This window comes from Podarcis filfolensis, assembly GCF_964270895.1.
Source record: "Podarcis filfolensis genome assembly, chromosome: 18".
In the NCBI taxonomy this organism is placed as follows: Eukaryota; Metazoa; Chordata; class Lepidosauria; order Squamata; family Lacertidae; genus Podarcis; species Podarcis filfolensis.
This window is the reverse complement of record NC_139622.1, coordinates 6578067-6602421: the sequence shown is the minus strand read 5'-3', so window position 1 is coordinate 6602421 and position 24355 is coordinate 6578067. Positions and strand designations below refer to the sequence as shown.

Here is a 24355-nt window from a genome sequence, read left to right as displayed (position 1 = left end):
CGGGCGGTCAAAGTCCTGGCAGAGGACATCGGGACCGGGGGTAAGACAGCGGGGTGGGAGTAGGAACGAGAGTCCGGAAGCCAGGAGTCACGAAGTCAGGGGTCCGAGGATCAGGAAGCAAGAAGTCACAAAGTCAGGGGTCCGAGGATCAAGAAGCAAGGAGTCACGAAGTCAGGGGTCCGAGGATCAAGAAGCAAGGAGTCACAAAGTCAGGGGTCCGAGGATCAAGAAGCAAGGAGTCACGAAGTCAGGGGTCCGAGGATCAAGAAGCAAGGAGTCACAAAGTCAGGGGTCCGAGGAGCAAGAAGCAAGGACTCACAAAGTCAGGGGTCCGAGGATCAAGAAGCAAGGAGTCACAAAGTCAGGGGTCCGAGGATTAAGAAGCGAGGAGTCAAGGAGCCAAACGCATCAAATCAGGGAACTTGTTGCTGTGGCAAAGAGCCAAAGGGAAATGCTGACCTTATATCCCTTCCTGGCTCTTGCCACCAGGTGCTATGAGTTACCAGTCAGCCTCACCTGTGCATCCGTGCCTTGCCTCTTCAGAACAAACTTAGGAAAGCCCCAGTCCTGCAAAGTCCCATTGGTCACAGGGCCTGGCTCCTGCAAGCACTCCTGACACCCTTCCTCCTCTAGGCAGGGCAGGGAGAAGCCAGGAGGAGGGAGGAGGCGCTGGCGCCACCGTGTGAAGGAGAGGGAGGGAGATGCAAAGAATGTGCTCGCTGGCGGTCCACGCGGCGATTCCCGGACCATCCGTGGGCCGGATCCAGAAGGCAATTGGGCCTGATCCAGCCCTCAGGCCTTAGTTTGCCGACCCATGATCTATGTGATCTTACAGGTCAGTACAGGGGCAGGCAGTCTTCCAAGTAACCTGGTCCCAAGTTTTTCGGCGCTTTTCAAAGGCAGCCGTAGGCAGAACTCGTTACAGTGAATTACTACCTCTAGCCTTTATTCTGATAAGTTAAAACAGTAAAATCACAAAATCCTACAAAGTCATCCAAATACATTGATAATCCAAACGCACGCACAATATATAAAAGTCTAGATAGCCGCCAATGAATAAATCAGGCAACTTTAGATTTAGCTTTAAAGATCTCAGCTAAGTACCCTGAAATCTTGGTAGTTTTGGGAGCAGGAGGCAACAAAGACGGGTGTTTATATTGTTGGAAATGACAGCAATGTGTTAGAATTATCAAGCAGAACAGTATTTACCACAAGTAAACTAGTCCCAAGCTGTTAAGGGCTGAATATACTAACCGTAGCACCTTGAACTTCTTCCGGTAGCAAATATGCAACCTGTGTTAAAGATGTAAGTTTAATCTGCCTAAAAAGCAATGTTTGCATGCACTGTATTTTAAATGCTATGCAGAGAGGATTGCGTTAGGCGGGAGGATCATCTGTAGCAAAAGTGGGAAGGAAAGACTGGATGTTTTCTATTTGAGTGTTCAGGTTAATTGATGACTCATCGCCATAAACCCAAGCAGAGATCTCTCACCGCAGGAAAATGAAACTTGAGAAGTCAGCGTCTTAAGTCAGGAGATGGAGCCAGAAGCTTCAGAAGATGTTCAGCTCCAGGATGATGAACAAGCAAGTTACATAGGACCAGAGAGTGGAAAGTTTATTGAAATGAATTAAGGACTAAAAATAAGATTGGACCGCATTGCTTGCAGTTTATGAGCAATGTGTTGCTTTGTATCTTTGTTAATGTTTTGTTTGTAACTATTTTAAGGCTGTTTCCAGCGTCAAAGCTCAGTTTTGCGGTAAACAGCAAATTCATTTCTACCCGATACTGGTTCCAGAACAGGGACTCTGTTTGCAGCAAGTCTCTCAAACTACCTGGACCTTGAGATCATCTTCTGAGGTCATCCTTTGTGTGCCTCCTCCGTGAGACGTCCGGAGGGTGGCAACATGAAAATGGAAGAGGAGCCACCACCACCGCCACCTGCGACACGGACGTGCGATGCCACACGCCTGCATGTAAGAAAAAAGGTAAAGGACCCCTGGACGGTTGGGTCCAGTCAAAGGAAACTATGGGATTGCGGTGCTCATCTCACTTTCAGGCCAAGGGAGCCGACGTTTGTCCGCAGACGGCTTTCCAGGTCATATGGCCAGCAGAACTAAACCGCTTCTGGCGCAACGGGACACTGTGACGGAAACCAGAGCACACGGAAACGCCGTTTACCTTCCCGCCGCAGCGGTACCTATTTATCTACTTGCGCTGGTGTGCTTTCGAACTGCTAGGTTGGCAGGAGCTGGGACAGAGCGACGGGAGCTCACTCCGTCGCAGGGATTCGAACCACCGACCTTCTGATCGGCAAGTCCAAGAGGCTCAGGGGTTTAGACCACAGCACCGCCCACATCGCACATCACTATGTGCAGGCGTGTGTGTTTGACGTTGCACGTTCGTGTTGCGGCAGCGGGCACCCACAACCCTGAGGGCAAGTTGGCATTGCTGTGAATCCTCATAGCAAAGGTCACGACCCAAGCCCTCTCTTTCAGACCCTACAAGGGTCCCTCTTTTCCAGGGACAGTCCCGGATTCACAGAAGCCGTCCCAGTTTCTGAACTGATCCCAGGATGTCCCGCTTTCCCTTAAAGGTAAAGGGACCCCTGACCATTAGGTCCAGTCACAGCCGACTCTGGGGTTGTGGCGCTCATCTCGCTTTACTGGCCGAGGGAGCCGGCGTACAGCTTCCGGGTCATGTGGCCAGCAGGACTAAGCCGCTTCTGGCGAACCAGAGCAGCGCACGGAAACGCCGTTTACCTTCCCGTCGGAAGGTATCTACTTAAATATAAATAGAAGGTATCTATTTATCTACTTGCACTTTGACGTGCTTTCGAACTGCTAGGTTGGCAGGAGCAGGGACTGAGCAACGGGAGCTCACCCTGTCGCGGGGATTCGAACTGCCGACCTTCCGATCGGCAAGCCCTAGGCTCTGTGGTTTAACCCACAGCGCCACCCACTTTTCCTTAGGATATCCCTATTTCCATTGGAGAAATGTTGGAGTTATGCAATCCACGAACCAAGGAGATAAGTAACTCTATAATCTTTAGAAGATGTCTGAAGACAGCCCTCTATAGAGAAGTTTTTAAATATTTAATGTTTTATTATGTTCCTGTAGATGTTGGAAGCCTCAAGGGAGGCTGGGGCAACCTAGTCAGAAGGGCTGGGTATTATTATTAATTATTTTATTATTATTATTATTATTATTATTATTATTATTATTATTATTATTATTAAGGACCAGTTTGGATAGTTGGCCTTGGTGAAGTTTTGACATTTTCATCCCCAAAAAGTTTTTTTATTTGAGTTTCTACTGAAGTGAGGCTGCATTTTAATGTTGTATTTTAATCTTGTTTTTAAGTTCTATTTTAATCGATTATTTTTATACCTGGTGTTAGCTGCCCTGAGCCCGGTCTTGGCTTGGGAGGGCGGGGTATAAATAAAAATTATTATTATTATTATTATTATTATTATTATTATTATTATTATTATTATTCACTATAAGTCACTATTTTCATCAGAGAAATCTTGGCTCCCCACTTTCGCCGGAGAGAGGCTCCCCTCCATCCCTTGGTGGCGATATTCATTTCCTCTCCTCCGCAAGTGCATGTCCTCGACCGAATCGAAACGTTAGTTCTTTGGGCTCTTGATATAGTCGGAAAATGCAATTATCTGATAATATGCTTTCATGGCTCCAAATATACTCGCACAATGGCAGTTCGAGAGAGAGGAAGCAGGGCCTGCATCGCCGTGTTTATTATATACAAAGGCGAGAGCAGAAACAGGGCTCCATCTCCCACCAAACCCTAGTCCAAACTGGATCAGGCTGCTGGGAGGACTAACATTCTCCATTCTTTGACTCAGGGCCAGCCCACCTATTAGGCTCACCTATTAGGCTTCCCCCTGAAGCGGTACCTATTTATCTACTTGTGCTGGTGTGCTTTCGAACTGCTAGGTTGGCAGGAGCTGGGACACAGCTGTTCAAGCTGCAGAGAAGAGCCACTTCCACCATACCAGTCCTGAACAGAAGTTCCCTCTGTTGTTGCCACTCTTTTCTGGGCTGCTATTTTATACCCCCCACTTCCTTCAATGTGCCATGCAGGGCGTCACTACGTAGGGCGTCGCTGCGTATGATGCATGCGCCGTACGTAGCGACGCCGCACATACCGTATTTTTCCCTCTATAACACGCAGATTTTTTCTCCTAAAAAGGAAGGGGAAATGTCTGTGCGTGTTATTGAGCGAATGTGTGGTCCCTGGAGCCAAATGGCAAAAAAAATCAGGCAAAAATCAAATCGCGCGTCTCGGAGAAGGGAAACCTGAAAAGAGGAAGTGGCTGCTTTCCTGCATTCTGCCTCAGGGTCTTACTGCCCACCCTCCTCTGTTTCGTTGCTGTGTTTGCTCAAACGGAACAAAGAGCAGGGAAAGCCCCTCCCCTCCAGGCAAGCAGAGGGGAAAGCAGAGTGTCGTCTCTGTGCTCCGGTGCTGCTGAAAACATGCAGGAGGGAGAGAGAGAGAGAGACAGAGAGAGAGAGAGAGAGAGAGAGAGAGCGAGCTGGCTGGCTTGGGTGGGTAGGTGAGGGAAAACTTTTGCCTTCCTTTCCTCCCTCCCGTTATACCCCTCTCCTGCATTCTTAGCCAGCTGCTTCTCTGCACACCCCTCTCGTGCTCCTTGTCCATTCTGTATTTTTCCTTCCTTCCCCACTTAAAATGTGGTTAAAAAGCATGGATCCACATGGATCCTCAGGATCTTTGCATTGGGTCACCCCAAATTCACCATCAGATCACATAGCATGTCCATGGCTACAGCCTGCCCCCCCCCCAAATCACGCACCCACTGTTGCCTGGGGCTGCAATGGTGCAAAAACGTGGTTACAAAACATGGATCCTCAGGATCTTTGCATTGGGTCACCCCAAATTCACCATCAGAGCACATAGCATGTCCATGGCTACAGCCTGCCCCCCCCCCAAATCACACACCCACTGTTGCCTGGGGCTGCAATGGTGCAAAAACGTGGTTACAAAGCATGGATCCACAGGGATTCTCAGGATTTTTGCATTGGGTCACCCCAAATTCACCATCAGATCACATGTCTGTGGCCACAGCATGAAGCACAAAAATGATACATCCACTGTTTCATTCAGAATGTTTTTTCCCTTGTTTTCCTCCTCTAAAAACGATGTGCGTGTTATGGTCAGGTGCGTGTTATCGAGCGAAAAATACGGTAGCAGTTTGCCACCGGCGCCGCTCAAGCACTGTGCGGAGAGGCGATCAAGTACAACATTCCTTGTAAAGCTAGAGAAGACATGCGAGGGAATGTTTGGTCCAGCCAGTCGAAACTTCCTGTTCCTCCTGGCTGGAGCATCCTTCCTTTTGCACGTGATAGAAGGTGGGTGTGACCTTACCTGTCCAGGTAATAACAGGACGAGTCACGCAGCACACCTCCCTCTTTTTGACTTCCCTCATCGTTTGACCAGCTTTTAGCTAGGACTGCTCTGCTAGCTCTCAGCTAGCAGAAGCACTGGGATTATTCCCCCATATGGGCTAGATCCACATATACGTACAGTGGTACCTCAGGTTAAGAACTTAATTCATTCCGGAGGTCTGATCTTAACCTGAAACTGTTCTTAACCTGAAGCACCACTTCAGCTAATGGAGCCTCCTGCTGCCGCTGTGCCGCCAAAGCACGATTTCTGTTCTCATCCTGAAGCAAAGTTCTTAACCCGAGGTACTATTTCTGGGTTAGCAGAGTCTGTAACCTGAAGCGTATGTAACCTGAAGCATATGTTACCTGAGGTACTACTGTATTTGCAACTAAGTCTGCCTTCAGGAATCCAACTGTGAACTGATGTGAGTAAACTTATTTTATTGACTTTGAATAAGATTGTGGCGTCTTTATTCTTTTTAAGAGGAATTCAAGGGAACGTACCAGGAACGTACAATTCAATCTGAGACAGATTGAATTGTATAATAGTGAGAGGCTCACACGAGCCTGCAACCAGCTATCTGCTGTGCGTGAAAAGGGGAATGTAAACTCTGCTAAGTAAAGGAACTTGCTGGCGCAAGTTAGGAAGGATATTAATAAAAAATATGTCCTCTCCTGCCACCATGAACATTCCCGAAACATCAGCCTAAGAGCTACCTCGTCCAGACCACATTTTACATCAAGTTGGATTGGGATACACTCATCCAGATTTTGTATTTTATGTGCTTAAGTCCACACTTCCACTTGTTTCATTCCTGGAAAGCACATCCCTGAGTGGTTTGTTGTTGTTGTTTTGCTTGAAACACATTTTCTAGGCATGGATCCGAGCAGTTTCCTCCACGGCTCACTCCTTTCCTAGGGAAAACTCACTCTTTAGTTCTAATTCAGAGCAAACATCGATCTGGAGAAAACCTGAATTGCTGTTTGCTCCTGTTGAGCACAAAAGAGCAGTTTTCCCCAATGGGGAAGAACAGGCTGAGAGGAAATGTAGATAAGCCCCAGGACCGGCAGCTTGAAGAACACCAGTCACCCAGTTTTCATGCACATCACAGATGCTTGAGGAAAGTGCGGTCCTTACAAAAACACAAAGCCCCATCCCACCCCAGTTTTAGCCATCACAAATGTTAATTGGGGGGAAGTATGATTGATTCTCCCCCACACTGAAAAACATACCGTATTTTTCGCTCTATAAGACGCACCAGACCACAAGACGCACCTAGTTTTTAGAGAAGGAAAACAAGAAAAAAATATTCTGAATCTCAGGAGCCAGAACAGCAAGAGGGATCGCTGCACAGTGAAAGCAGCAATCCCTCTTGCCGTTCTGGCTTCTGGGATAGCTGCGCAGCCTGCATTCGCTCCATAAGACGCACACACATTTCCCCTTACTTTTTAGGAGTAAAAAAGTGAGTCTTATAGAGCAAAAAATACGGTAAATACTGGACATCGAGATATAAAACGAAGGAATGCAAAGCTGGAGACCAGACTGTTCACATTCAGAGACTGGAGGGACCGGGGAAGCAACTTTGTGCTGTTAACGTCTAAAGGTGAACCTACCTAATTCGCACTTTCAGAAAATTGAAAACTGAAATGCAGACGTCCCTGGACACCTGCACTTCTCTGAATTTTACAGCGCAGTTCTCTGACCAAGGAATAGGTGAAAAACACATATAACCGGGTAAAGCGTGCGTCGAAATGCACGCATTCATGGGGGGAGAAATATACAGAAATGCATTCTGTCATGGAAAATATAAATGTTAGGGAAATATGCTTTGCAAAGAAAAGAAAAAGAGAGTGCATTAGACAAAAGTGCATGCAAACATGGCCATATTTGGAGAAATCCGTGGTGCTGATGAATTTTCACGAGGGCTCTTTCTCCGCAAAATTGCAAATGAAGGCTGTGCACCAGATTTGGCCAAATAATCTCTTCTCTTCTTCCAGCCTCTTGCAAATGGATGTGAAAGAGTGCAGAACTGAACTTAAGTTTGAGACAATGAGAATCTGAAGTTGCGGATTCGACCCTCTCCATCAGAGAGAAGGGGAAGAGAGAATTCAAGAGGGAGCATAAAACCAGCAGCTTTTTCGTTCTAGCCTGCCCTGTGGTTCAAGCTGCATCGCTCTCCGAGTTAAGCCGCTCTTCCTAATTTTAGCTTTGAGGGGTGTGCAGAGCAGGTTGCCAACTCTCAAGCTTTTAGCCTGCTCCTACTCCTCTGGCCTGCAGGAAAGGAGTCAGAATCAAAGGGGGGGGGTCTGTTTTCCGCTTACTGTGGGAACTTCTGCAAAACATTGGGCTGCACACCAAGTCATAGAATCATAGAAGTGTCAAGTTGAAAGGGTATCCCAAGTGTCATCTAGACCAACCCCTTGCAGGTAAAAGGTAAAGGACCCCCGGACGGTTAAGTCCAGTCAAAGGCAACTATGGGGTTGTGGTGCTCATCTCACTTTCAGGCCGAGGGAGCCGGCGTTTGTCCACAGACCGCTTTCCGGGTCATGTGGCTAGCAGGACTAAACCGTTTCTGGCGCAACAGGACACCGTGATGGAAACCAGAGCACATGGAAATGCCATTTACCTTCCCGCCGCAGGGGTACCTATTTATCTGCTTGCGCTGGTGTGCTTTTGAACTGCTAGGTTGGCAGGAGCTGGGACACAGCGACGGGAGCTCACTCTGTCATGGGGATTCGAACCATCGACCTTCTGATCAGCGAGCCCAAGAGGCTCAGGGGTTTAGACCACAGCGCCACCCGCATCCCAAGCCCTTGCAGTGCAAGCATCACAGCTAAAGAATTTCCAACTGGTGGCCAGCCAACCTTTGCTCTAAAACTTCCATTTGACACAAATGTGCCCTGTCCCTTGCTCACCTTGCAGCCTCAGGATCCAAGCAAACTTGGGGGCAGGGCTCCCTAGTTAAAAAGACAGTGAGCGTAAGTTGCAAGAGTTGCCATCTTAGTGCTTTCTTTTGTTTTAGTGTTCATGCCGAGATGTGTGCGCTAGCTCAGAGCTTTAACTTCAAGAACAATGTAGTGTGTGTGTGTACACACACACACACACACACACACACACGCCCACTCATCTGCCCTAGTGTACACGCACATCAATGTGCATGCACAACATAAAAGATCGCACCCAACTTTAATCAAACTCAGGGCTGACATTAATCATCATCATCATCACCATCGTTAATTTATATCCTGCCTTTTCCCCCGATCAAAAGGCGGCTTACAGGTGAAAATGGAAAAGCACCAATGTTACAACCTTTAGAAGACATCTGGAGACAACGCTGTATAGGGAAGCATTTAAATGTTTACTATTTTATTATGTTTTTATATATGTTAGAAGCCACCTAGATTGGCTGGGGCAACCCACTCAGATGGGTGGAGAATAAATAAAATTATTATTAATTATTATTACTATTATTATTATTATTATTATGGAATAGGGCATCCCTGTTTTCATCGGAGACATATTAGAGGGAATGGTGCACTTTCCATTGTACCACCTGTGGTAAATGAGTGGGGGCAGCCCAGATTCCATCTATATCCTGACTTTCCTCCCCCAAGGAGGCCATAGTTCAGGCACAGGCAAACTCAGCCCTCCAGATGTTTTGGGACTACAACTCCCATCATCCCTGACCACTGTTAGCTAAGGAAGATGGGAGATGTAGTCCCAAAACATCTGGAGGGCTGAGTTTGCCTATGCCTGCCATAGTTCTTTCCGCTTTTCCATTTTTTAGCCTCCCAGCAACCCTAGGAGTTTGCTATTTGGCTGGTGAGCTTTGTGGCGCATTTGTTTCTGGGTCTCTTTAGTCCTAGAGCAGGCTTCCTCAACCTTGGCCCTCCAGATGTTTTGAGACTACAATTCCCATCATCCCTGACCATTGGCCCTGCTAGCTAGGGATCATGGGAGTTGTAGGCCAAAAACATCTGGAGGGCCGAGGTTGTCCTATAGTGACATTATAGGCACTTCAACCACCCTGGTGTTTGCTGGGCTTCTCGATTTTCAGCTCAGCATCTTTGACACGGCACAGCTCCTTTACCAGGGATACTCTAAAAGGTAAAGGTAAAGGGACTCCTGACCATTAGGTCCAGTCGTGACCGACTCTGGAGTTGCGCTGCTCATCTCGCTTTATTGGCCAGGGGAGCCGGCATACAGCTTCTGGGTCATGTGGCCAGCAGGACTAAGCCGCTTCTGGTGAACCAGAGCAGCGCACGGAAACACCATTTACCTTCCCGCCGGAGCGGTACCTATTTATCTACTTTCACTGGCGTGCTTTCGAACTGCTAGGTTGGCAGGAGCAGGGAGCGAGCAACGGGAGCTCACCTTGTCGCGGGGATTCGAACCGCCGACCTTCGGATCAGCAAGTCCTAGGCTCTGTGGTTTAACCCATAGCGCCACCTGCATCCCTTAAGGGATACTCTGCTCTCCAGTAATTCAAATCTGGGGCATTCCGTAAGACCATTAAGTCAGAGTCTAAAATCTAAGGGCAGAAGAAAAGCCCGTTTAGATTGTGCCAAAGGCCCATCTAGACCAGCATTCTGTTCTTACAGGGGCCTAACAGATGTGCCAACAGCAGCTCTCGCCTCCTGTGGTTTCCAGAGACCGGTATATAGAAACATGACTGCCTTCAACACTGGAGGCAGAACATAGCCATTTCCTCCATGAATATTTCTCAGCATCTTCAAGACTGTATGAAGAGCCCTTCTGGGTCAGGTCAATGGCCCGTCTAGTTCAACCAGGATGCAGGTGGCGCTGTGGTGTAAACCACTAAGCCTCTTGGGCTTGCTGATCAGAAGGTCGGTGGTTCGAATCCCCGTGACGGGGTGAGCTCCCGTTGCTCTGTCCCAGCTCCTGCCAACCTAGCAGTTCGAAAGCACACCAGTGCAAGTAGATAAATAGGTACCGCTCTGGCGGGAAGGTAAACGGTGTTTCCATGCGCTCTGGTTTCTGTCACGGTGTCCCATTGCTAGTCCTGCTGGCCACATGGCACGGAAAGCTGTCTGCGGACAAACGCCGGCTCCCTCAGCCTGAAAGCAAGATGAGCGCTGCAACCCCATAGTCACCTTTAACTGGACTCAACCGTCCAGGGGTCCTTTACCTTTTACCTTTAGCAGGCTCAACCAGATGCCTGATAAAACATCCTTCAACGTTCCTCAGATGAAAACAGGGGCGTTTCTCACTCCCCGCTCCAACTGACCCTCCTCGACTACTCATTGTTTGTGTGTTTGCAGAACGTTTCCTATCAGAAGATGCCACCACCACGGCACTAATGGGACACAGCACACAAGCCCTCCACCGCCCCGAGAAAACCCCTTAATCCCAATTTTATTTTGTTCTCTGGTGGTGGCAGCTGCTCCTCCTCCTTGCCTGCTCTCCAACAGCTGCTAGGAGCTGCCCAAGGGAGAAGACCAGCCATGGAGAAGACATAGAGAGGCAACAAGATGCTGCCTTGCAGCCACCACTGTTCAGGACAAACATCCCCTTCCTCTTCCCCAAGCTCGGCGGGGGGAAATATAGGTACCTCGGGTTACATACGCCTCAGGTTACAGACTCCGCTAACCCAGAAATAGTACCTCGGGTTAAGAATTTTGCTTCAGGATGAGAACAGAAATCGTGTGGCAGCAGAGGGAGGCCCCATTAGCTAAAGTGGTGCTTCAGGTTAAGAACAGTTTCAGCTTAAGAATGGACCTCCAGAACAAATTAAGTTCTTAACCCGAGGTACCACTGTAGGGACATTCTGTGACCGAATCAGAAACTTATATGGCTTTCGTAATTCCGGGACTATCCCTGGAAAATCAGGGTCCTTGTAATAGAGTCCTCAAGTAGGACCAAACAGGAGATGTGCAAGGCATGTGATCTAACCACTGAGCTATAGCCCCCTTCCATACCTAAACACAGGATGCCTGTGCTGGCGAGGTCCAGTCCTCCACGGGCGAAGCGGGGTCCACAGCGAGAAGCCGGGCAAGGACAGGAACTCTGGGGGAACAGGACTGGATGCTGGCCGAAACAGCTCTTCAACGACGTTGCTCCCGCAACCTGGGACCAGGCTGACTGGCCTTTATCTTCTCTGAGGCCAGGGGCGGTCCCGGCCCCCAGGAGACCCGCCTCTCCTGGCCTTAAGGCGAGCACTCCTCCTGGGAGAAACCAGTTCCCTCTGCCTCTCTGCCCTGAGCCTCTGCAGCTCAGGAGAGGCTAGAGGGTTACTGGACCCAGGGGGAGACTCACCTGTAGGCACTGAGTCCTCAACCACCTCCGGAGCCAGAGTGGATTCACCTGGTGCCTGCTCCTGAGGATCCGGCACAGGTGTAGGCGCTTCAGAATCAAGGCCCTGGAGGCGGGGACTCCTGTGCAGGCTGGGATTCCTCCGGTTCAGCCTCTGAATCGGATTCCCAGGCCATCACAATGCCGCATTGTAGCAATTCAGACCATTGGTCCCTCTAGCTCAATATGGCTGGCTTGTTCCACACCCCAGTTCTTTCTCCAAGGAGGTCAAGGTAGTTTAATAATAATAATAATAATAATAATAATAATAATAATAATAATAATAATAATAATTTGTTTATACCCCGCCCATCTGGCTGGGTTTCCCCAGCCACACTGGGCGGCTTCCAACTGAATATTAAAAACAATACAGCATCAGACATTTAAAACTTCCCTAAACAGTTGTCTTTCAATAAAATAGTTGTTTATTGCTTTGACATCTGCTGGGAGGGCATTCCACAGGGTGGGTGCCACCACCGAGAAGGCCCTCTGCCTGGTTCCCTGTAACCTCACTTCTCGCAGTGGAGGAACCGCCAGAAGGCTAGACCTCAGTGTCTGGGCTGGATGGTTATGGGGTCCTCCAGGTCCTCGTTTAATCCACACAACAACCCTGTGAGGTAGCTAGGCCAACAAACCCAAGGTCATCCAGGGAGCTTCATGCCCAAGTCGGGATTTGAACTCCGGTCTACCAGGTCCCAGTCCGAGACTCTGGCCACAACACCACACTGTCTGCAGCCCCACTGACTTGTAGGGCTTCAGGCAAGTGAGTTTACCAGCCCAACCAGGAAATGCCCTGTCTCCTGTTGCCTCTTTTCCAACTAAATATACTCAACACTTCCATTCTTTCCTTAAAGTCTCCAGGCCATTCAATATCTTTGACACTCTCTGGACACGTTCTTAAACGTGCAGTGTCCAAGTATGGTATGGCTAAAGGAAAATAAAGCTGTGGGTTAAACCACAGAGCCTAGGACTTGCCGATCAGAAGGTCGGCGGTTCGAATCCCCGCGACGGGGTGAGCTCCCGTTGCTCGGTCCCTGCTCCTGCCAACCTAGTAGTTCGAAAGCACGTCAAAGTGCAAGTAGATAAATAGGTACCACTCTGGCAGGAAGGTAAACGGTGTTTCCGTGCGCTGCTCTGGTTTGCCAGAAGCGGCTTAGTCCTGCTGGCCACATGACCCAGAAGCTGTACGCCGGCTCCCTTGGCCAATAAAGCGAGATGAGCGCCGCAACCCCAGAGTCGGTCACGACTGGACCTAATGGTCAGGGGTCCCTTTGCCTTTTATTCCCCCTTTGCATTCTGAACGCTATACCTCTGCTGACATAGCCTAGAATCGCCTTCGTCTTTTTGCCTGCAGCATCACGCTGCTGTCTCATATTTGTTCTCCTAAAACGTGAGATCCTTTTCCGCAGGGATCGCTGCGAAGTTGGGTGTCTGCCATCCTATGTTTGCCCAGCTAATTCTTCCTACTTTCACACAGGAATTCATCTCCCTCTTTGCCCAATTTCCATTCCGTTGCTTTTGACCCAGTTCCCCACCCTGTCAAGGTTATCTCGAGTCCGCACTCCGGGCAGGAAATAGTTTTTGAAAGTGAAAACAAAGCACAAACTCAAACCTACACGTCAAAGACTGGGGTTCTAACCCGGGTGCTGCTCCCGGCTGTGGCCATTTCCTATGAACAAGGATTTTTTCATCTCCGCCAAGCTAAGCAGTTGGCTCCTCACCTCTCTCGCCCTGACCTCGCCACTGTGATCCACACGACGGTCACCTCCAGACTGGATTATTGTAACTCACTCTACGTGAGGCTGCCCTTGAGACTGACCCAGAAACTCCAGCGGGTGCAGAATGCTGCGGCGAGACTCCTTATGGGGTCCTCGCTGCGAGATCACATTCACCGGTACTATACCAGCTGCACTGGCTCCCGGTGGAGTACAGGATCAGGTTTAAGGTAGCCCTATACGGCTTAGGACCCTCGTACCTACGGGACCGCCTCTCCTGGTATGCCCCACAGAGGAACTTGCGATCTTCAAATAAAAACATCTTGGAGGTCCCAGGCCACAGAGAGGTTAGGCTGGCCTCAACTAGAGCCAGGGCTTTTTCGGCTGTGGCTCCAATCTGGTGGAGCGCTCTGTCACAAGAGACTAGGGCTCGGTGGGACTTGACATCTTTCCGCAGGGCCTGCAAGACAGAGCTGTTCCACCAGCCCTTTGGTCAGGGCACAGCCTGACTCCCTCCCTTGGCAATCTTCACAGAACTTTAGCCTAATGGTTGCCATCAATTTGACTTGAATTAATTTTATAATGAAATGATTTTAGAATGTTGTACTATTTTTTTGTGGTTAGCCGCCCTGAGCCCGGCTTCAGCTAAGGGGGTCGGGATATAAATAAAATTTATTTTTATTATTATTATTATTATTGACAACAATGTGGAGAGGTCTCTAAGAAAATAGAAAGGGTACAGTCTATCCGACAGCCGCAGAAATCTGCCTCCTCATTCTGCTGCATCTCTATAAACCAGATCTAAGCTCATAAAAGCGAGGTATGTTAAATGCCTTTCTGAGTGCCTGGCCATATCTGAAGAATGTCCTTATCTCTTGAAACTCGAGTAACAAGAAATTTCAAAAAGGCAGTGTGGACGAAAAAGAAAGCCTGTTAGCAGCCAGAGTAAGCAGGGAAATAGAAGCTTTATATATTTTAGAATATATTTCTTGATTTCATGTTTATTTATTTTTTTAAAAAAGGAAGACTATGGTTATTCTGTCCAGAGAGGATTTGGGGTTCAGCGCCCCACACCCCGTGCTCAGAGCCAGACTGTTAATGAAAAGACGGAACAAATAACGGTCTTTGCAGTCCCAATTTCTGCAACGGAGACTCACAGAGAAATGGATGGAGCTATCTCAGCCCAAGGTCGAAAGGTGAACGGGTGGCAGAGAGCCCAGGCCTCATAACTAAGCAAGAGGGTCTCCGGCAATTTCTGCAATAAGTGCCTTAATGATTAAAGATAACCTTTGTTTTTTTCCAAGCTGACACAGCTGTGACTTGGCGATATCTGGTTTTCATAACTCTCCCCGTCTCCCAGGCAAGAGTTGGCAGAAATCAGGCTCCCAGGAAAGGAAAGGGGTGCGGCGGCAGGATCTGTGGGCTCTGGGCAGATGCCAAGGCTTGATGGATGCAGGAGGGGCATGAAACACACACAGAGGGGGGCCCCCCAGGCAACCAGAATGGCCCAATCGAAAGCTTCACTGGTGGTCTTCCTGGATCAACATTAACGAGGATGAGTTTGCTACCAAACGAGGGAGGAGCTGGAGGTGGCACAAACTATTCCCTGGCAAAGGGGAGGGGTGAGAAGCACTCTGCACATGCTCAGAGGCACCTGCCGCCCCTGCTACCCACATTTCACAGACTTCCACCGGCCCAACTCAATCTACCTGCCCCAGATCCAAGAGATTCAGGCTCACGGTAGGGCAGAGATGAAGCAACAATGCAAGGCCGCGTTTTATGGGCGCGTGTGAAAGATCGGTTCGGTGATAGCCAGCAGAGATTTACACACGTTGAAGAGAATTACCCAGTGGCAAAAACCCAACTGAGAAAGAGGCAGAAGACTCTTGCCCATATTCAAATGGGCTCTTTATTTATTTCACGCTCACCTGCCCCCTGGGCATGCACAAAGTGTTTCCCTGCACCACCAGAGCCTCACCTATGAACATGAAAGAATCAGGGATTAACAGGAGCCAAGCAACGGTCCTTAGCATCTCACCACCGCCGGAGAAGTGAAGCGACCAGCTAGCAGGTGGGGGCAGCCTCTGAGCATACACAGAGTGGCATCCCTGCACCGGAGAAAGCCCAAATATATACCTTTTGGGGACGGGCAACACACACAGAAAGGAGATTCCAGCCAAGGATGGAGAAGCTCATTCATTCTCCCCCAAATACAAGAGACATGGGTTTCCATCAGCAGGGCACACAGTGAGGACTAGTTGCATGCCATGTGTGTTGGGCAGGCCCAAGACATTTTGGCACCCGAGGCAAAGCGCAAAATGATGCCCCCTCCCCACCAGGGAAGAAAGGCTGAGTGAAGATCTACATCAGGAACAAGGAAGGGGATAAAGACCTACATCTGCTGCCTGAGGTGGTTGTCTCACCTTGGCTTATGGGTGGGCTGGGGGGGGGGATGTAGGGAGAAAAGCAATGTTGCCAGAAGCCCTTGGCAGCATCCCGTCTTGTAACCCCCAAGTATGGTAAAGGTAAAGGGACCCCTGACCATTAGGTCCAGTCGTGGCCGACTCTGGGGTTGCGGTGCTCGTCTCGCTTTATTGGCCGAGGGAGCCGGCGTACAGCTTCCAGGTCATGTGGCCAGCATGACTAAGCCGCTTCTGGCGAACCAGAGCAGCGCACGGAAACGCCGTTTACCTTCCCGCTGGAGCGGCACCTATTTATCCACTTGCACTTTGACGTGCTTTCAAACTGCTAGGTTGGCAGGAGCTGGGACCGAGCAACGGGAGCTCACCCCGTCGCGGGGATTCGAACCGCCGACCTTCTGATCGGCAAGCCCTGGGCTCTGTGGTTTAACCCACAGCGCCACCCGCGTCCCTAAGTACAGGGTGCTTAATCCCACCCCAGCTTTTGTCCCATAGACGCGAGTGCCGGCGAGGGTGCCCCTGAACATGCGCAGAGCGCATCCTCTCTGTTTCGCCGCCAAGTGGCTACAGCCAGAAGGTACATATAGGGTGCGTGGCTCCAAGTCCAGGGCTAGACCCTTCCTAGACCTCAGTTGCCACAGGGGGCAGGGAAACCTCAGACAGATCCATCGTGCAAATGTTTCCACCTGACCCATAAAGGGTGCCAGGCCACAAAGGTGAGGTGTGTGTGTGTGAGAGAGAGACAGGTGACTACTAGCAGTCCCCCCCCCCCGCACCATACAAATTGACTTCTTTATAAATTCACCCCCCAAAAAATCCCGTTTGCTGATAAATTGGCCTGCTAAAAATTCCACAAGGACTTCTTATTTTAAAAAGGATAGCTTTAAATATATGCCCTTCTCTCTTGGGTTCCACATCCCTAAGCATAATATCTACATCAATTCACAAAGCTCCCTGTGTTTTCTCTCGTTCTTCCCTCCAGCTGCTAAAATTCCAAAGTGCATAGGTGTGAGTGGGAGGGGGGGCAAGGGAAATATGCAATTCTGCCCCCCCCCCAGCTGCTCCGCTGCCACCCAGTATTTCTGCATCTTCCTATCATGTCTTGGAAAGGACTGAATCCTTCTGTGCAAGCGAACCTAATCCTGGTAGGATTGTTCGGGGGGGGTATTGGTGGGGGGGAGAGAGGACACCCTAGCCATAATCTGTGCCTTGGAGCGGTGGGCCCCCACCCCAAAGAAACCCGCAGATTGAGACAATAGAAGATGCCCACCCCATTCGTTCTCAGCCGATTTAGTATTCCGGATCGGATTCCGTTCCATCAGCTTCAAAGCACGCAGGGAGGGTGGATTTCAAAGTCTAGTGCCCTTAGAAAAAAAAGAGCCCCCCCTCAAAAGGAGCGGGGGGGGGAGAAGCTCCCCCAGCTCCTCTACCCCCAACTGTATAGCTGGCAGGAGGGATGGGATGATCACACACAAACACAGGTCCCAGCCAAAAACAGCAACACACCCCTATTCATTTCTGCACAGCCACCCCTTGGGTTTTGCAATTCACATTTCTGGAGAGGTTTCCCCCACCCCCCACCCCCAGAATCTGTTATAAAAAGGAAAGAAATATAATAACAGCAACATTCTGCCCCCCCCCCATATTTTTGTGCAGACTAAGAAACCCATCACCTGCTTGTTAAAAATCTATCCTGTCTCCTAGCTAGAGGAGCAATTCTTAGCCAACCCCTCCAACGAGACTGAAATACCCTATATGACCCTTTTCAAGGTGTTCAAACCCCCCCCCATGCCAAACACACACACAAACACACACACACACCTGGCTATTGCAAAATAGCTGGTACCAAAAAGCTCCATGGGAAAATCAGAGAAGTGCCCAGAAATAAGGATGTAATATTATTTAAACATAACAAATAATATGGGGGGGGGGGGAGAGGAGCTGCAGAGATTTTTGTGGACTGATGTATATATATATTAAAAAGAGTGTCTCCTTTAAAAACACACACACACACACACGCACACACAACCAACCCAAAGGAAGGAACTCACAGCCTTCCAAATCTGAAATCGACCGCACAAAGAGGCGAAACTGACCGATCGTAAAACACCCTACTCTTCCTATACGATTGCACTGATGTCTCTCTCTCTTTTTTAAGTTTTCCCAATTTTGTTCTTCCCTCCCTCCCAACCACCACCACCACGTACCCCACATACCCCAGAGCACCGACAAAGTTTCCTGACGTTTAAAATAAATAAATAGATTTTATTTGCTCGAGAGGAGGGGCATTCAAAACGAACACCGGCCGTCGCCGTTTAATAAAAAGCGGTTGCAGATTTATAAAAATGCAAACAAAACGTGCCTTTTTTTTTTCTTACCTTGGATTCGCCTTGCGTCTCCCACCGAGTCTGGAATCGTTGTCTCTGTGCCTCTCTCTTTTTGCTGCAGTTCTTGCTAAAAACTCTCCAAGGCTCTCTTAAGCCTATTGAGGGGAGGGGAAGGAGGGTGGGGGGCACGGACTCCTCCTTCTCCTCTCCCCCCCTTTTTTTTACACCTGTCCCTGCCTCGCATTCAGTTCAACTGCCATCGTTGGCTACGAAGGGTCCAAACGACACAATATATATACAGTAGCTAGCCGGGGACAGGGAGAAAGACATGGGGGTGGCGCTGGGGGAGAAAAAGACACCCCCCTCCTCAGAAACTCTACACCAGCTGGGTTACAATGCAGTTCAAAAGGGGTAGCACCTTTTGTGAAAATTCGTCGGGGGGGGCGTTGCTCAGAGGGGCAGCTGCTGGAAAAAAGAGAGGATTTCAAGAAGCGATGCTGGTCCTCCAGCACCTTCTCAGCTGTTGGATTTTTCTGGTCTTCCTTTGGAAAATGAGAGGAGGGGTCAGCAGCAGGCAGGGATAGCTGCAAATAAGGTTGCAGGTGTGTGCCGTGAAGGGGGGGGCGGGGGTCTTGTTGCCGGTCCTCCAGGCTCCGCTTCTGTTCTTGGCTTCGGGGGGGAAGAGAGAAAGCAAAACGCCAGCACTGACACTGCAAGCGCTGGCTGGTACTGCAGTTATCAACACTCAACTAGCTGAGGCCGGGAGGAAAAACAGAGATGGATTCGCTCGGCAAAGGAACCGGATCCCCCGATGGCAGATGAAGAATGGCAGATGAAGATGATGGACTTGATGGAGCTGGCTGACCTCACTGGGAGAATCCAGAAAGAAGAGGAATTGGAAGAAATGTAAAGACTGTTTGAATACATATTGTAATGTTAAAGGTTTGTAACCACTTGAAAGAACTAATTAGGCCTAGGATTAAATTAGGATTAAATACAGTGGTACCTCAGGTTACATACGCTTCAGTTTACAGACTCCGCTAACCCAGAAATAGTGCTTCAGGTTAAGAACTTTGCTTCAGGTGGCGCGGCAGCAGCAGGAGGCCCCATTAGCTAAAGTGGTGCTTCAGGTTAAGAACAGTTTCAGGTTAAGTACAGACCTCTGGAACGAATTAAGTACTTAACCTGAGGTACCACTGTAAATAAATAAGAAAAAGTACAATAAGAAAAGTTACGAAATTTGATTATGACCGGAATATTGTTATATGGAATAATGATACTGGAAACTGCTACATTTAATTACAAGGAAACTCAGTTGGAAGAGATTAGAGGAAGTCAAGTAATATGTTTATGAAGTTGGATTTTAATTAATTAACTAAGTCTTATTGTAGGTGGTGGTATATGTGAGGTGTGAAATACTTCATTTCTTTTACTTTCTTTTTTCTTTTATTGTTGTTTTTTTTCTTTTTCTGTTATGTTAAAGTTATGTTTTTGTATGAAATTTAATAATCATTATTGGGGGGGGGGGGAGGAACCGGATCCCGAAGCCTCTTCAGCAAGCAGCAGCGCCAGCCGAGGCAGGTCTACTCGGAAGTCAGGGCGGAGGAGGGATTCGGTTTGGTTCAAGTTGGAAGGAGAATCTACCCAGTTTGTGCTCTCCGAAACGACCAGCGATCTGAAAGCAGAGCTATCCATTGGGATTATCTCTCCGAATTTTGTAGTGCAACGCTCCCCACCGAACCATGTGTCTCACTGCCCCCCCCAGCAAAAAAAGAGGCATGCACCGGGGTTAAGTGTGCATGGCGAGAACAACACGCACAAAAATGCATTGTATTCCAGGGGTAGTGCTTTGCAAAAGTGTCATGTCAGGGGGGAAACGACATACAAAATTTGCACGGAAACTTGTAGTTTAACGGTGAATTTTGTATTTAATGGAGATGTAAAAGATGTGGATTCTTATAAAAGATGCAGGAGGAAATGGCTAACAGTAGGACCCATAAAGGGGAGCAAGGAAGTCCAGGAGATTCTTTGGAATCTTGTTTTTACGTTGTACGTTGGATACGTGATTGTAAAACTGTAATTTGGAAAGCCAAATTAAAAAATCCTTGCGGAAACCCTGATGGATTTTCTACTGGTGTGGAAATAAACTTAAGTGGGGAATGAGAAATGAAAATGGGCAAATTTACCCAGGCCTGCTCTGAAGTAAGATCCATTCAGTACAATGGGATTTGCTCCAAGGGATGTGTATACAGGGTTGCACCACCAGGGAGGTTTAAGCTCTTTCTATGTGACATCTGGGACGTGGGTGGCGTTGTGGGTTAAACCACAGAGCCTAGGACTTGCTGATCAGAAGGTCGGCGGTTCGAATCCCTGCAACGGGGTGAGCTCCCGTTGCTTGGTCCCTGCTCCTGCCAACCTAGCAATTCAAAAGCACACCAGTGCAAGTAGATAAATAGGTACCACTCCGGCGGGAAGGTAAATGGCGTTTCCGTGCGCTGCTCTGGTTTTCCAGAAGCGGCTTAGTCCTGCTGGCCACATGACCCGGAAGCTGTACGCCGGCTCCCTCGGCCAATAAAGCGAGATGAGCGCCACAACCCCAGAGTCGGCCACAACTGGACCTAATGGTCAGGGGTATCTTTACCTTTACCTATGTGACATCCAGTTATTCTCTCTTTCTCTCTCACACACAAACAAGCACATGCACTTCCTTCAAAGTAAGCACCATTGAACTCCGTGGCGTTTTCCTTTTGAGGAGCGCCCAGGATGGACGTTTGTCTGAAGAACAAGTGGCGTTGAGCTTGGAGATCTGTGTGCGAATTCTGGACTACAGGAGTGTAGTTCTGTTGGAGGCCACAAGAGGCAGGCAAAAAGAGTCAAAGGAGGGGGGTCTCTTTCCCTGCCTCCGCCTTTCCCACCTTGCTTTGCACCCCTTGCCAAAGAGGTCTGCGAATTGGGCCCAGGATTCCCACCGTGCTCCAGCCCCGAATCAACTTGGGGAGTGGGGCTGATGTCTGGGGTTTTTAAAACCCTGGTTAAACACGGTCAGGGGGGAGCCCTGTTCCCATCTCCTTGTCTGAGATCATGAGGTTTCAGTCCTGAAAGTGGAGGTGCTGAGACAGCCCCCTTTCCAGCCTTCCCAAACTGCACCCCACCCCCTGGCTGCCCCCAATTGCTCCCAGTGGACTGACCCAAACTAGAGAGATCTGGATGCTTCCTTGACCTGACTCTGCCCAATCCTAGAATACCACACACCACCAAGCAGCCTGATTTGGTTCAGAGTTCAGGCTTGCTTGGGGCAGAGGGGCACGCAAGGTCACTGATTCCTACTGCAGAAAGCCAGAGAGCTGTTATGTTCAAATAACAAGAATAGGTTGGGCGTTCGCCTGCAATCGCTAGATATGCTTTTGGAGGAGTCTTAAGCTCTCCTTTGTTTTCCTAGCAAGCTACGGGCCTGATCCAGCCCACCGCAGACCCTCCAAGTGTCCCTATTTTCCAGTGACAGCCCCGGATTTACAGGAGCCGCCCCGGTTTCTAATTTCATCTCTGAATGTCCTGCTTTTCATTGGGATGTCCCTGTTTTCATTGGAGGGTATGGAGTGATCTGACCCCTGAGCCATCTGAAGGCAGCCCTGTATAGGGAAGGTTTTTTAAAATATAATGTTTAATGTTTTATTATGTTTTTATATATATTGGAAGCTGCTCAGAGTGGCTGGGGCAAGCCAGTCAGATGGGTGGGGTACAAATAGAATAAAAATAATAACAAATCAACAACAATGGAATAGGACTTCCCTATACTTACTGGAGAAAGATTGGAGGGTATGTCACCATGCCCTGGCCCCAATTCCCATTATGGTAAGGCAAAGGACCCCTGGATGGTTAAGTCCAGTCCAAGGCGACTATGGGGTTGTGGAGCTCATCTCGCTTTCAGGCCGAGGGTGCCGGCATTTGTCCACAGACAGCTTTCCGGGTCGTGTGGCCAGCAGGACTAAACCACTTCTGGCGCAACGAGACCCCGTGATGGAAACCAGAGCGCACGGAAACGCCGTTTACCTTCCCGCCGCGGTGGTACCTATTTATCTACTTGCCTCGGTGTGCTTTCAAACTGCTAGGTTGGCAGGAGCTAGAACAGAGCAACGGGAGCTCACCCTGTCGCGGGGATTCAAACCACCGACCTTCTGATCAGCAAGCCCAAGAGGCTCAGTGGTTTAGACCACAGCGCCACCCACGTCACGGTGTCCTGTTGCGCCAGAAGTGGTTTAGTCCTGCTGGCCACATGACCCGGAAAGCTATCTGCTGACAAACGCCGGCTCCCTCGGCCTGAAAGCGAGATGAGCGCCACAACCCCAGAGTCACCTTTGACTGGACTTAACCATCCAGGGGTCCTTTACCTTCACCCTTTACCTTACCAGTATGGTGGGAAAGGACATAGAACCATAGCAGAGCTGGAAGGGACCCCAGAGGTCATCCAGCCCAACCCCCTGCTATGCAGGAATTAACACTATCTGGTTTTCATTCTATCGCAGCAGGACGATGAGGTTTAACATTGCCGGCCAATTGGTGTCAAGGAAAGATAGGACGTTCTTTATGTATGCTACAACAGCAGCAAGAGTTCTTTTAGCAAAGTATTGGAAGACACAAGAACTACCCACGCTGGAAGAGTGGCAGACGAAGGTGATTGACTATATGGGACTGGCTGAGATGACTGGCAGAATCCGTGACCAAGGAAAAGAGACGGTGGAAGAAGATTGGAAGAAATTTAAAGTTTATCTTAAGAACTGTTGTAAAATTAATGAGTGCTAAAATGTCATGGGTAATGTAAAACAGAATTGCAGTGACAAATAATTGGGTAAGAGAAAAAGGATTAAAGAAAGTGAATTATAAGTAATTGAAATTAGGGGTTGCTGGAAAAGTTTAAAACAGGGATGCAGAAAAGGGAGGTATGGGGAAGTCGTTGAAATAAGGTTTAAGGAAAAGAGGTTATGAAATTATACGTGTTTATATGTTTGTTTGTTTATGTATTGTCAGTTGTATTGTGTTTTAATATATGTTGGAAAATTAATAAAAAATTATATATATAAAAAAAGATGAGGTTTAACATTGCCTCCCCACTGCCTGCCGTCACCAGATCAATCAACTAATGAGAAGCAGGAGGGTGAAGAATTGATCCTGATTGCAGTACCATTGTAGGCAAAGAGCTTTCAGTACCTCCATCCAGCCCAGAACCACCATCGGGATTCAGATCTGGGTGTGTGTGGACATGGTCTTTCCTCTAGGTATGCGTTCCCTGTTGTGTATGTCATGTGTCCTTGTGCATTGTGTTGTGCATGAGAGGTGTGCCTGGGGCGCCCTCTGGTGTGAGCATGGAGCGGTGTGTGCACGCTCTGTTGTGCGTTTGTTTTTATTTACCCAACAAGATTTATATACTGCTTGGTGGCAAGAGGGACCTCCACATGGTTTGCAGAAATTACGAGGGTTAAAATGACCTGCGGGAGTCAAAGTTATAAACGGGTATTAAAAAATATATATGTCAAAATATAATAATAAAAAAGAGTTAAGCTATGAATAGATTAAGACACGTGCCTGGATAGGCTCGCCTGAAAAAGAATATTTTTAGCGCCAGGCTAGCGTCAAGGGACGTGGGTGGCGCTGTGGGTTAAACCACAGAGCCTAGCACTTGCTGATCAGAAGGTCGGTGGTTCGAATCCCCGCAATGATGGGGTGAGCTCCCATTACTCTTTCCCTTCTCCTGCCAACCTAGCAGTTTGAAAGAACATCAAACTGCAAGTAGATAAATAGGTACCAGTCCAGCGGGAAGGTAAACGGCGTTTCCGTGCACTGCTCTGGTTCGCCAGAAGCGGCTTAGTCATGCTGGCCATATGACCCGGAAGCTGTACGCCGGCTCCCTTGGCCAGTAAAGTGAGATGAGTGCCGCAACCCCAGAGTCATCAGCGACTGGACCTAATGGTCAGGGGTCCCTTTACCTTTACCTTAGGGTCAAGAGGCAGGGAGTTCCGAAGGGCAAGTGCTGCCACAGGGAAATACCATGCAAATGAAGAAGGAATATTATTTGGCACCTGTGACAGTGCCAATTGTGAAGTAGCCCCCCCTCTTGTGCACCCCTATTATTATTTTTATATATAATTTATTAGTAGTTT

At 48.8% G+C, this 24355-nt stretch overlaps 1 protein-coding gene across 1 annotated transcript in view; it reads right to left on the bottom strand.

Moving 5' to 3' along the window:
* The window catches only part of SEMA6B (semaphorin 6B), a 184273-nt gene extending 165301 nt beyond the window's left edge, over nt 1-18972 (bottom strand). Inside the window, exon 1 of the mRNA XM_083594447.1 lies at nt 18252-18972. The gene's annotated coding sequence lies outside the window, so the exon portion shown is untranslated. The remainder of the gene's footprint in view (nt 1-18251) is intronic.
* Nucleotides 18973-24355: the final 5383 nt, after the last annotated feature.